We start from the raw sequence: 13,115 nt of genomic DNA, 5'->3' as shown, positions 1-13,115 counted from the left end.
AAGTGGTGCTGCATGTAGTCTATCTAGTTCCATTTTGGAAAAAGATCTGGGCGGAAGGGTTGGGTGGGTTTGTAGATAGATGAAGAAGGAAGTCATTCAGGGAAGAGATTTTGAGTTGTGTATCAAAGGGTTAACTTTTGCTCAACATGCTTAGGAGAGCTGTTGATTACTGCTGTCCTGTCGCTCCTTTCACTGATTCTTGTGTCACTGCGGGTAATAAATCATGTAGCTTCATATCCACGTTAACTCCCTGCTTTGGCATGGAAAGAACAATGACTACAAAGGGGACAGAAGCTTCCTCTTGGTGCTCTGTGGGAGTTGGCTTATGTTTCTAACAATCTAGGCAGTCTGTTGATTCTATTGTTTCACTTATTTTTACCATGGAGGTAAGGCATGTTAAAACAGGCAAAGGACAACTTGTATTGGTTTTCAAAGTGTAAAGATGCCAGCTCCTCACTAAGAAAGTATTTAACTTAACTTTTGTATTCCAGTGGCATCTAGTACAGTTCCAGGCGTATGATATGCATTCGATAACTTTGAGTGAATGAATATGTGGCTGAATGGACAAATGAAGTACAGACATACCTTGAAGATATGGCAGGTTTGGGTCCAGACCACTGCAATAAAGTGAATGGCAATAAAACAAGTCACATGAATTTTTTGGTTTCCCAGTGCCTATAAAAGTTATGTTTACACTATTCTATAGTCTATTAAGTGTGCAATAACATTATGCCTAAAAATGCTAAAAGTACTTTATTGCTAAAAAATGCTAATCATTCTCTGAGCCTTCAGTGAATCATGATATCTCTCCTAGTGGAGGGTCTTGCCTCAATGTTAACAGCAGTCCTCCTCTTCAATTCTTTATCCGGTCCCTAACTTTTGAAAAAAATTGGGTCAGTTGTCCCTTAGATTTCTGGATTTTTCTTTTTGCTTCCTGTGGTGTCAGTTAACTTGGACCTGTATTACTTGACTTCCTTCATTGATTCTATTCAGTTTCAACTTTCAGGGCAAGAATATTTCATAGGTTGTGCTCTGTGATCCATGTTATAAAATGTCAGAAAGTGTATGATATCTGGATGCACCTATTTTTAGTAATTCCAAGATTGTTCACTAGTTCAGGTGATGATCGCTCAATTCCTCCTTTGTAACTTCCCCATCAACCTTTTATCTAACAGTTTCATCCACTGATTACTGTTGACTAATTCATTTGATGAGGGAATGAAAAGTGGTGACTTTCTAATTCTACCATCCTTTCCATGTTTATTGGATGGAATTTTGGGGGAAAAAACACTTTTCCTTATCAAATTAGGCTATTTGCTTACTATGAAATATAGCTCATAGAGGAAAAAAGGATAAATGCTTATTTCTTTCCTTCTGACAGTTTTTAGACCAAGGAGTTGATGTCCTCTACACTCCCAACGATGTTCAATAAGTTAGGTTTGGAGACTGTTCTGCCCTACTCTCTCTTGTGTCTGCTCTACTCTCTCTTGTGTCTGCTCTCTCTTTCTCTCTAACATTATGACCTCAAGGGTTTTAAGATAATTACAGACATACATACCTCAGAGATATAGTAGGTTTGGTTCCAGACCACTGCAATAAAGTGAATATCACAATAAAGTGAGTCACACAAAATTTTGTTTCCCAGTGCATATAAAAGTTATGTTTATACTATGCTGTAGTCTATTAAGTGTGTAATAGCATTATGTCTAAAAAAGAAATGTGTATATGTTAATTAAAAAGTACTTTCTTGCTAAAAAATGCTAAATATCATCTGAACCCTGAGTGAGTCGTAATCTTTCTTGCTGGTGGAGGGTCTTGCCTCAGTGTTGATGGCTGCTGACTGATCAGTGTGGTGGTTGCTGAAGTTTCACGTGACTGTGGCACTTTCTTAAAATAGACAGCAATGAAGTGTGCCGCATCAACTAACTGGTCCTTTCATGAATGATTTCTCTGTAGCACGCAATGCTGGTTGATAGCGTTTTACCCACAGTAGAACTTCTTTCAAAGTTGGAGTCAGTCCTCTCAAACTCTTCCACTGCTTTATCAGCTAAGTTTATGTAATATTCTAAATCTTTTGTTGTTGTTTCAATAATCTTCACAGCATCTTCACCAGGAGTAATTTTCATGTCAAGAAACCACTTTTTTTACTCATCCATAAGAAGCAACTCCTCATCTGTTCAAGTTTTAATTGCAGCAATGCAGTCACATCTTCAGGCTCCACTTCTGATTCTAGTTTTCTTACTGTTTCCACCACACTGGCAGTGACTTCCTCCACTGAAGTCTTGAGCCCCGCCGTCATCCATGAGAGCTGGAATTAACTTCTTCCAAACTCCTGTTAATGTTGATATTTTGACCTCTTCCCATGAATCACAAATATTCTTGATGGCATCTAGTATGGTGACTCCTTTCCAGAAGGGTTTTCAATTTACTCTGCCCAGATCTGTCAAAGGAATCACTATCTATGGCAGCTATAGCCTTATGAAATGTATTTCTTAAATAATAAGACTTGAAAGTCAAAATGGGTCCATGATCCATGGGCTGCAGAATGGATGTTGTGTTAGCAGGCATGAAAACAACATTAAACTTGTACATCTCCATCAAAGCTTTTGGGTGACCAGGTACATTGTCAATGAGCAGTGATATTTTGAAAGGAATCTTTTTTTCCTGAATAGTAGATCTCAACAGTGGGCTTAAAATATTCAGTAAACCATGTTGTCAACAGATGTGCTGTCATCTAGGCTTTGTTGTTCCATTTAGAGAGCACAGGCAGAGTAGACTGAGCATAATTCTTAAGGGCCCTAGGATTTTCAGAATGGGAAATGAGCAGTGGCTTCAACTTAAGGTCATCAGCTGCATTAGCCCCTAACAAGAGAGTCAGTTTCTCCTTTGAAGCTTTGAAGCCAAGCTTTAGCTTCTCCTCTTTAGCTCTGAAAGTCCTACATGGAATCTTTTCAGTATAAGGCTATTAGGTTTACACTGAGAATCTGTTTAGTGTAGCCGCCTTCTTTAATTATCTTAGCTAGATCTCCTGAGTAACTTGCTGCAGCTTCTACATCAGCATTTGCTATTTCACCCGGCACTTTTATGTTATGGATACAGCTTCTTTCCTTAACTCTCACAAGGCAGCCTCTGCTAGCTTTAAACTTTTCTTCTGCACCTTCCTCACCTCTCTCAGCCATCATAGAATTGGAGATATTTAGGGCTTTAATCTGGATTAGGCTTTGGTTTAAGGGAATGTTGTGCCTGAGTTGATTTTCTATCCAGACCACAAAAACTTTCTCCATATCAGTAATAGGGCTGTTTTGCTTTCTTTCTTTTTTTTTTTTTTTGTGGAACGCGGGCCTCTCACTGTTGCAGCCTCTCCCGTTGCGGAGCACAGGCTCAGCAGCCATGGGTCACGGGCCCAGCCGCTCCGCGGCATGTGGGATCTTCCCGGACCGGGGCACGAACACGCGTCCCGTGTATCGGCAGGCGGACTCTCAACCACTGCACCACCAGGGAAGCCCTGTTTTGCTTTCTTATCTTTTGTGTATTCACTGAAGTAGCAGTTTTAACTTCCTTCAAGAACTTTTCCTTTGCGTTCACAACTTGGCTAACTGATTGGCACAGGGGTTCTAGCTTTCAGCTTATCTCAGCTTTAAACATGCCTTCTTTGCTGAGCTTAATTATTTCTAGCTTTTGATTTAAAGTGAGAGACATGTGATTCTTCCTTCCACCTGAACACTTAGAGGCCATTGTAGGGTTATTAATTGGCCTAATTTCTATATTGTCGTGTCTCAGGGAATAGGGAGGCCTGAGGACAGGGAGAGAGACGGGAACAGCCGGTTGGCGGAGCAGTCAGAACACACACATTTACCGATTAAGTTTTCTGTCTTAAATGGGCATGGTTTGTGCACTCCAAAACAATTACAATAGTAATATCAAAGATCACTGATCACAGATCACCATAATGAATATAATAATAATGAAAAACTTTGAATATTGTGAGAATTACCAAAGTGTGACACAGAGACCTGAAGTGAGGAAATGTTACTGAAAAAATGGCACCAATAGACTTGCTTGATGCAAGTGGCCACAAACCTTCAGTTTGAAAAAACAGGCAATATCTGTGAATAAAGCAAAGTGCAATAAGCGGAGGTATGCCTGTATCTGGGGGAAAAGTCGAATCTATTTTTTATGCGCTTTAAGAGAGACAAAACCTCTCTGTGTCTAGATGTAAACTTGACATTGAAAAAGAATTTCTTAAGGTAAAATCATAAAATCAACTTTGTTGTCTCACAGTAGCCTGTGCATAAGCATCCTGTGGGGCTATTTTACTTTGACTTTTTGAATGAAAAGTTTAGATATATTCCATAGCCTATCTGTTCATTCTTATGAATAGAAAGTCTCTGGCCTCTTGAGCATGACTTGTACGTAAATGTTCTTAACATCTTTGTTTGTAATAGCCCCAAACTGGAAACTTCATCCATATCCATTAATAAGTGAAAGGAAAAACAAATTGTAGTATATCTATACAATGGAATACTATTCAGCAATCAAAAGCAATAGGCTATTGGTGTATACAACATGGATGGATCACAATATAGATATGCTGAGTAAAAGAAGCCAGACAAAAATTAGTATATACCATACGATTCCATTTATATAAAACTCTATAAAATGCAAACTAATCTTTAGTGACAGAAAGCAGAGCAGCAGTTGACAGGGAGGAATGAGAAGGAGAGTTTCTATAGAGGGTTACAAAGAAATTTTATGGGGTGATGGACCTGTCCACCATCTTGATTGAGGTGACAGTTTCATGGGTATGTACATAGGTCAACTTTATCCAGTTATACACTTTAAATATGTGCAAGTTATTGTACAATAATTATATCTTAGTAAATTCATTAACAACAACAAGAGCCCTCGGTTCAATGTCGTGGCTCACTCCTGGAGTCTGAAGTCCTCAGCAGGCCTGGTGTGTGTGTGTGACCTTTAGCCCTCATCTGCACACGTCTGCACTGGGAGAATGGGGAGACAGAAAGCAGGGTGTTGTGGTTTCCAAACAGGCTGCCCCTCAAGTTTTCAAAGTGGAGGGAGTGGCAGCCCTGCTGGGGAAACCTGGACTCCTGGTTTTCCTTAGACAGAGACCGATGAGCAGAATGTGCCAGAAATCCAAGGGGATTTGACACATGGGCAATGGTGGAAGTGACTGGTGTGTTGATCTGGAGAAGAGGGGTGAAGGGAACCACAGTGCACAGTTTTTACTGACTCCGTGCTTCCCGGAGGTGAGAACCAGGACCAAAAAAAAAATCCTGCAAAGAAGCAAAGATCAAAATTTAGTTTAATCAGAAATTAATTCTGCAGTCTCTTTGTGTTGGGGTGGAAGTGCTCTTTTGGTTTATGTAAGATTCAGTCAGTTTTTTTCCCTCCTGTATTATTGAGATATAACTGACATTCAGGACTGTATAAGTCTAAGGTGTACAGCATGATAATTTGATCTACATACATCATGGAATGATTATCACAATAAGTTTAGTGAATGTTCATCATCTCATATAGATATAAAATTAAATGAAAAAATATTTTTTCCTTTTGATGAGAGCTCTTAGGATTTACTCTTAGCAACTTTCATATGAAACACATAACAGTGTTAATTATATTTCTCATGTTGTACATTACATCACTAGTGCTTATTTATCTTATAACTGGAAGTTTGTACATTTTGACTACCCTCCTCCAATTCCCTCTTCCTCCACTCTCTCTGGTAACCACAAATATGATCTCTTTCTCTATGAGTTTGTTTGTTTTTGAAATATAATTGACCTACAACACTATACTAGTTCCTGGTACACAACATAGTGACTTGGTATTTAGTCAGTTTCTTTTACTTCCCCTTTGTTCTGCCTTTTTTCTCTTCTTCTGAGTGCATTCTGGTGATATTTGAACTGTTTATTTTTAAAAGGTTATTTCTGGTATCTAAACAAATTTGAGGACCAAATTTCTGACTTGTTTATATGTTAAATACCAAAATTTTTGTGCCAATTACAGTGACCATAGTTTCTTTTCAGAGTCTTTGAGAGATGTTGACATGAAATAATATCTCAGCACTTCTTAGAGGACCTACAGAAGGTAGGTCCTTCCAGAAGACACTACACGCTCCTGTAGTGTTAACAGAGACTTGTGAACATAAATAAGTAACTATTCTGTTGTGACATACTAATTTTAGATGGGGGGAAAGCTTTCAACATTCTTAGGGGAAGGAAACCTTAAAACTTCCCATCTGAAATAAACAAGTGTGTGATTTATGGATTTGGGACAGTTTGATAATATATTTGTATATGAGAGGAATAGCCTTTTTTGTGGATATTTCATTGGATTAATTGGTTTTAAAAGTATTTACTGAGTATCTATTATCTCGCAGGCATCGTGGTGGGGCTGTGGGCACAGCTATGATCAGGCCACTGCCCTTAGGTTATTCTGGTAGAGTTGTGTGTCCTTGGATTTTTAGCTGGAGACAGGAGACATTTCATTTCATGTTTTAAGTTCTCGGGGGTATGTATTTGAAAGGAATATGGAAGTAGGATACATATTTTCCCTAAGTGAGAAAGTTGAAACAGAAGGATAGACACAGCTTTAAGAGTTTCATTCTCTCTCCACCCCCCCCACCCCCCCAACCCCCCACCCCGTGGCTTGCTGGGTCACCTTGCACAGGCTTTATTTTCTCAAAACCCCTTTCCCCCAACAGCCTTGTAATGGGATCTCATAATTGTTTGCACAGTGTTCTGAAATCTTCAGAAGCAAGCTGCTGTAATTGTAAAATGATACTCAAGAGACAAAGGATTTGAGGCCTGTTAGTTTCTCTTTTCCTAATGCAAGTATCTGTTATTTTTCTCAGTGAGGGTCACCAAACAATGGAAGCTGCCAAATGTTTATGATAGAAATCTCTTGCTTTGAGATTTGGATCCTGTGTGGGAGGATTTTTGATTATTTATAATTATTTACTTTTAGCAGGTGACCTGATTTTTTTCTTTCTACCTTATAATTACTTACTTTATAGTTACAGTGTTGAAAGCATGAAGCTAATATTCTTAAGAGTTTTCATCTGTCTCGTTTCTAGTTTCCTTTCCCCAGCAAAACAATCGGAGCAGTAGCCACTTTCAGTAGCCATTTTCAGAGCGCAGCCACTTCGGGTGGGTTCAGCATGAGTCAGTGAGGTGAATAACAACCACCACAAAACATAATGCACACATAGGCAGGCGAGGTAATTGTGTGTGTGTGTGTGTGTGTGTGAGAGAGAGAGAGAGAGAGAGAGAGAGAGAGAGATTGATTTCACCAGAAATCTTATGGGTTGATTCAGAATGTGTTTTGGAAGTTTATGTGTAATATTCTTAGATTAATTATAACTCAGTCCCAGTGATCTTGGCAGCCACTTTGTTTGCCATTGTGTCTTTTTTGTTTTAACATCTTTATTGGAGTATAATTGCTTTACACTTGTGTGTTAGTTTCTGCTGTATAACAAAGTGAATCAGCTACCCATATACATACATCCCCATATCTCTTCCCTCTTGTGTATCCCTCCCACCCTCCCTATCCCACCCTCTAGGTGGTCACAAAGCACTGAGCTGATCTCCCTGTGCTACGTGACTACTTCCCACTACCTATCTATTTTACATTTGGTAGTGTATATATGTCCACGCCACTCTCTCACTTCGTTCCAGCTTACCCTTCCCCCTCCCCGTGTCCTCAAGTCCATTTTCTATATCTGCATCTTTATTCCTGTCCTGCCCCTAGGTTTTTCAGAACCATTTTTTTTTTAGATTCCATATATATGTGTTAGCGTACGGTATTTGTTTTTCTGACTTACTTCACTCTTTATGACAGACTCCATGTCCATCCACCTCACTACAAATAACTCAATTTCGTTTCTTTTTATGGCTGAGTAATATTCCATTGTATATATGTGCCACATCTTCTTTATCCATTCATCTGTCGATGGACACCTAGGTTGCTTCCATGTCCTGGCTATTGTAAATAGAGCTGCAATGAACATTGTGGTACATGACTCTTTGTGAATTATGGTTTTCTCAGGGTATATGCCCAGTAGTGGGATTGCTGGGTCATATGGTAATTCTATTTTTAGTTTCTTAAGGAATCTCCTTACTGTTCTCCATAGTGGCTGTATCAATTTAGATTCCCACCAACAGTGCAAGAGGGTTCCCTTTTCTCCACACCCTCTCCAGCATTTATTGTTTGTAGATTTTTTGATGATGGCCATTCTGATTGGGGTGAGGTGATACCTCATTGTAGTTTTGATTTACATTTCTCTAATGACTAGTGATGTTGAACATCCTTTCATATGTTTTTTGGCAATCTGTATATATTCTTTGGAGACATGTCTATTTAGGTCTTCTGCCCATTTTTGGATTGGGTTGTTTGTTTTTGCTTTTTTGATATTGAACTGCATGAGCTGCTTATAAATTTTGGAGATTAATCCTTTGTCAGTTGCTTCATTTGCAAATATTTTCTCCCATTCTGAGGGTTGTGTTTTCATCTTGTTTATGATTTCCTTTGCTGTGCAAAAGATTTTAAGTTTCATTAGGTTCCATTTTTAAATTTTTATTTCCATTTCTCTAGGAGGTGGGTCAAAAAGGATCTTGCTGGGATTTATGTCATAGAGTGTTCTGCCTATGCTTTTCTCTAAGAGTTTTATAGTGTCTGGCCTTACATTTAGGTCTTTAATCCATTTTGAGTTTATTTTTGTGTATGGTGTTAGGGAGTGCTCTAATTTCATTCTTTAACATGTAGCCGTCCAGTTTTCCCAGCACCACTTATTGCAGAGGCTGTCTTTTCTCCATTGTATATTCTTGCCTCCTTTGTCAAAGATAAGGTGACCATATGTGTGTGGGTTTATCTCTGGGCTTTCTATCCTGTTCCATTGATCTATCTTTCTGTTTTTGTGCCAGTACCATACTGTCTTGATTACTGTAGCTTTGTAGTATAGTCTGAAGTCAGGGAGCCTGATTCCTCCAGCTCCATTTTTCTTTCTCAAGATTGTTCTGGCTATTCGAGGTCTTTTGTGTTCCATACAAATTGTGAAATTTTTTATTCTAGTTCTGTAAAAAAATGCCATTGGTAATTTGATAGAGATTGCACTGACTATGTAGATTGCTTTGGGTAGTATAGTCATTTTTACAATGTTGATTCTTCCAAACCAAGAACATGGTATATCTCTCCATCCGTTTGTATCATCCTTCATTTCTTTCATCAGTGTCTTATAGTTTTCTGCATACAGGTCTTTTGGCTCCTTAGGTAGATTTATTCCTAGGTATATTATTCCTTTTGTTGCAGTGGTTAATGGGAGTGTTTCCTTAATTTCTCCTTCAGATTTTTCATTGTTAGTGTATAGGAATGCCAGAGATTTCTGTGCATTAATTTTGTATCCTGCTACTTACCAAATTCATTGATTAGCTCTAGTAGGTTTCTGGTAGCATCTTTAGGATTCTCTATGTATAGTATCATGTCATCTGCAAGCAGTGACAATTTTACTTCTTTTCCGATTTTGATTCCTTTTATATCTTTTTCTTTTCTGATTGCTGTGGCTAAAACTTCCAAAACTATGTTGAATAATAGCACTGAGAGGGGGCAACCTTGTCTTATTCCTGATCTTAGTGGAAACGGTTTCCATTTTAAACCATTGAGAACAATGTTGGCTGTGGGTTTCTCATGTATGGCCTTTATTATGTTGAGGTAAGTTCCCTCTATGCCTACTTTCTGGAGAGTTTTTTTTCCATAAATGGGTGTTGAATTTTGTCAAAAGCTTTTTCTGCATCTGTTGAGATGATCATATGGTTTTTCTCCAGTTTGTTAACTGGTTTATGACATTGATTGATTTGTGTATACTGAAGAATCCTTGCATTCCTGGGATAAAACCCACTTGATCATGGTGTATGATACTTTTAATGTGCCGTTGGATTCGGTTTGCTAGTATTTTGTTGAAGATTTTTGCATCTATGTTCATCAGTTATACTGGCCTGTTGTTTTCTTCTTTTGTGGCATTTTTGTCCTGTTTTGGTATCAGGGTGGTGGTGGCCTCGTAGAATGAGTTTGGGGGTGTTCCTCCCTCTGCTATATTTTGGGGGAGCTTGAGAAGGATAGGTGTTAGCTGTTCTCTAAATGTTTGGTAGAATTCGCCTGTGAAGCCATCTGGTCCTGGGCTTTTGTTTGTTGGAAGATTTTTAATCACAGTCTCAATTTCAGTGCTTGTGATTGGTCTGTTTATATTTTCTCTTTCTTCCTGGTTTAGTCTTGGAAGGTTGTGCTTTTCTAAGAATGTGTCCATTTCTTCCAGGTTGTCCATTTTATTGGCATAGAGTTGCTTGTAGTAATCTCTCATGGTCCTTTGTATTTCTGCAGTGTCAGTTGTTACTTCTCCTTTTTCATTTCTAATTCTATTGATTTGAGTCTTCTTCCTTTTTTTTGATGAGTCTGGCTAATGGTTTATCAATTTTGTTTATCTTCTGAAAGAACCAGCTTTTAGTGTTATTGATCTTTGCTATCGTTTCCTTTATTTCTTTATCATTTATTTCTGCTCTGATCTTTATGATTTCTTTCCTTTTGCTAACTTTGGGGTTTTTTTGTTCTTCTTTCTCTAATTGCTTTAGGTGTAAAGTTAGGTTGTTTGTTTGAGATGTTTCTTGTTTCTTGAGGTAGGACTGTATTGCTATAAACTTCCCTCTTAGAACTCTTTTGCTGCATCCATAGGTTTTGGGTCTTTGTGTTTTCATTGTCGTTTGTTTCTAGGCATTTTTTGATTTCCTCTTTGATTTCTTCAGTTATCTCTTGGTTATTTAGTACTGTAGTGTGTTGTTTAGCCTTCATGTGTTTGTATTTTTTATAGATTTTTTCCTGTAATTGATATCTAGTCTCATAGCGTTGTGGTCAGAAAAGGTACTTGATATGATTTGAATTTTCTTAAATTTACCAAGACTTGATTTGTGACCCAAGATATGATCTATCCTGGAGAATGTTCCATGAGCACTTGAGAAGAAAGTGTGATCTGCCGTTTTTGGATGGAATATCCTATAAATATCAGTTAAGTCCATCTTGCTTAATGTATCATTTAAAGCTAGTGTTTCTTTATTTATTTTCATTTTGGATGATCTGTCCATTGGTGAAAGTGGGGTGTTAAAGTCCCCTACTATGATTGTGTTACAGTCGATTTCCCCATTTATCGCTGTTAGCATTTGCCTTATGTATTGAGGTGCTCCTATGTTGGGTGCATAAATATTTACAATTGATATAACTTCTTCTTGGATTGATCCCTTGATCATTATGTAGTGTCCTTCTTTGTCTCTTGTAAATAGTCTTCATTTTAAAGTCTATTTGTCTGATATGAGAATTGCTACTCTAGCTTTCTTTTGATTTCCATTTGCATGGAATATCTTTTTCCATCCCCTCATTTTCAGTCTGTATGTGTCCCTAGATCTGAAGTGGGTCTCTTATAGACAGTATATGTACGAGTCTTGTTTTTGTATCCCTTCAGCCAGTCTATGTGTTTTGATTGGAGCATTAATTCATTTACATTTAAGGTAATTATTGATATGTATGTTCCTATTACCATTTTCTTAATTATTTTGGGTTGGTTTTTCTAGGTCTTTCCTTCTCTTGTGTTTCCTGCCTAGAGAAGCTCCTTCAGCATTTGTTGTAGAGGTGGTTTGGTGGTTCTGAATTCTCTTAGCTTTTGCTTGTCTGTAAAAATTTTAATTTCTCCATCGAATCTGAATGAGATCCTTGTTGGGTAGAGTAATCTTGGTTGTAGATTTTTCCCTTTCATCACTTTAAATATGTTGTCAGTCCCTTCTGGTTTGCAGAGTTTCTGCTGAAAGATCAGCTGTTAACCTTATGGGGATTCCCTAGTCTGTTAATTGTTGCTTTTCCCTTGCTGCTTTTAATGTTTTTTCTTTGTATTTAATTTTTGATAGTTTGATTAATATGTGTCTTGGCATGTTTCTCCTTGGATTTATCCTGTGTGGGACTCTCTGCACTTCCTGGACTTGATTGACTATTACCTTTCCCATATTAGGGAATTTTTCACCTATAATCTCTTCAAATATTTTCTCAGTCCCTTTCTTTTTCTCTTCTTTTGGGACCCCCTATAATTTGAATGTTAATCCTTTTAATGTTGTCCCTGAGGTCTCTGAGACTGTCCTCAGTTCTTTTCATTCTTTTTTCTTTATTCTGCTCTGTGATAGTTATTTCCACTATTTTATCTTCCAGGTCACTTATCCCTCTTCTCCCTCAGTGATTCTGCTATTGATTCCTTCTAGAGAATTTTAAATTTCATTTATTGTGTTGGTCATCATTGTTTGTTTGGTCTTTAGTTCTTCTAGGTCCTTGTTAATTGTTTCGTGTATTTTCTACGGTTGATTTCCAAGATTTTGGATCATCTTTACTATCATTATTCTGAATTCTTTTTCATGTAGACTGCCTATTTCCTCTCATTTGTTTGGTCTGGTAGGTCTTTACCTTGCTCCTTCATCTGCTCTGTGTTTGTCTGTCTTCTCATTTTTCTTAACTTACTGTGTTTGGTGTCTCCGTTTTGCATGCTGCAGTTCCGTAGTTACCTTTGTTTTTGGTGTCTGCTCCCAGTGGGTAAGCTTGGTTCAGTGGGTTGTGTAGGCTTCTCAGTGGAGGGGACTGGTGCCTGTGTTCTGGTAGATGAGGCTGGATCTTGTCTTTCTGCTGGGCAGGACAGTGTCCAGTGGTGTGTTTTGGGGTGTCTGTGAACTTATTATGATTTTAGGCAGCCTCTCTTCTAATGGGTGGGTTTGGGTTCCTGTCTTTCTAGTTGTTTGGCATAGGGTGTCAAGTACTATAGCTTGCTGGTCGTTGATTGGAGCTGGGTCTTAGCATTTAGATAGAGATCTTTGGGAGAGCTTTTGCCGTTTGATATTATGTGGAGCCAGGAGGTCTCTGGTGGACCAATGTCCTGAACTTGGCTCTTCCATCTTAGAGGCTCAGGCCTGATACCCATCCAGAGCACCAATACCCTGTCAGCCACACAGCTCAGAGGAAAAGAGAGAGAGAGAGAGAGAGAGAGAGAGAGAGAGGGAGAGGGAGAGGGAGAGGGAGGG

The sequence above is a fragment of the Aethalodelphis obliquidens genome, unplaced genomic scaffold (genome assembly GCF_003676395.1).
Source record: "Aethalodelphis obliquidens isolate GAN/ISIS:26980383/991018 unplaced genomic scaffold, ASM367639v1 scaffold4, whole genome shotgun sequence".
NCBI lineage: Eukaryota > Metazoa > Chordata > Mammalia > Artiodactyla > Delphinidae > Aethalodelphis > Aethalodelphis obliquidens.
Note: the sequence above shows the minus strand (reverse complement) of the source record.